Source organism: Morone saxatilis, unplaced genomic scaffold (assembly GCF_004916995.1).
Source record: "Morone saxatilis isolate NCDOM2014 unplaced genomic scaffold, NCSU_SB_2.0 Contig12, whole genome shotgun sequence".
Taxonomy (NCBI): domain Eukaryota; kingdom Metazoa; phylum Chordata; class Actinopteri; family Moronidae; genus Morone; species Morone saxatilis.
In genome coordinates, this window is record NW_023339674.1 from 1,764,291 (window position 1) to 1,765,246 (window position 956).

The 956-nt window shown below is 41.8% G+C and overlaps 1 protein-coding gene across 1 annotated transcript in view; it reads left to right on the forward strand.

The window, feature by feature from the left end:
- rhpn1 (rhophilin, Rho GTPase binding protein 1) overlaps positions 1-950 on the forward strand; it is a gene marked incomplete in the record, with an annotated part of 15,678 nt that extends 14,728 nt beyond the window's left edge. The window contains 1 exon segment of the mRNA XM_035654151.1: positions 1-950.
- Between the last annotated feature and the right edge of the window lie 6 nt (positions 951-956).

Below are 956 nucleotides of genomic sequence, written 5' to 3' on the forward strand. Positions count from 1 at the left end.
TGATGTGTGACTGAAAACGTTGGACGTTATTATGAGGCTGCTCATTTTATCGATAGAAAAATACAATTACTCTACGTGTTGAACGAATGCTGACCTCCACATCATGCCCATCTGCAGCATGAATAGATGTAATTTCATGGAGTGGCGCAAACTGAGGCTAAGACACGTTCACGCAAGTTGTTTGAACTTGTCATCTTTGGTATATTATATGGTATATATTATTATTCTATTATTGTACCAGCATTCATTAACAGTGAGCAGTTTGTGTCTGGTTGGGTCTTTCTGAGACAAGACAGTGTTACGTTTACAGACTGCCGTGCTGTTGCTGCTGCTTTATATAAGAAGGGGGCAGAATGCAGAATGACTTGAATCACTGACTTTTCGGGGGCAGCCGTATAATAAACAGGAAGAACCAGAGTTTCTGGTGAGTTCTGAGTTTAGTCTGAGCTGCCACACAAACACGTCCGTTTCTAGTTAGCTAACAGCTAATGTCTGTACAGTTGGCACGCTGTTTGGGTCAGCAGTCAAATTTGTGTGAATGAGGCGAAGCAAAGATTTGTGTCGCTTTCTGTTTAAACACACCTTAAGTCTTAAAACTGGACTCCCTAATTCTTCTTACCAACAATATGTAGCAACATACCCACAACAACACAGCCCCGTGTTTTTACCTTCTGTCAGACAGGGAGCCATGGACAGTGAGTTGATCGATCCAGTGCTAACACTGGTTTTTAAGAGAAGTTAAATGTGCGATACATTTGGATGAAAACACAGCTACTGGGTGGAGCTTCTGTTCTGTGTAAGACCACCGACACTGGATACACCACCCATCTGAAGGATAGAGCAGAACTGACAAGCACCATATTTCTTGTGTCTTATATTTTCCTTACGTGGTCTGTAACAGTCGCCTGTTTAACCACTGAAGTGCTCCTAAAACCATCTGAAACTTTGATTAAAGT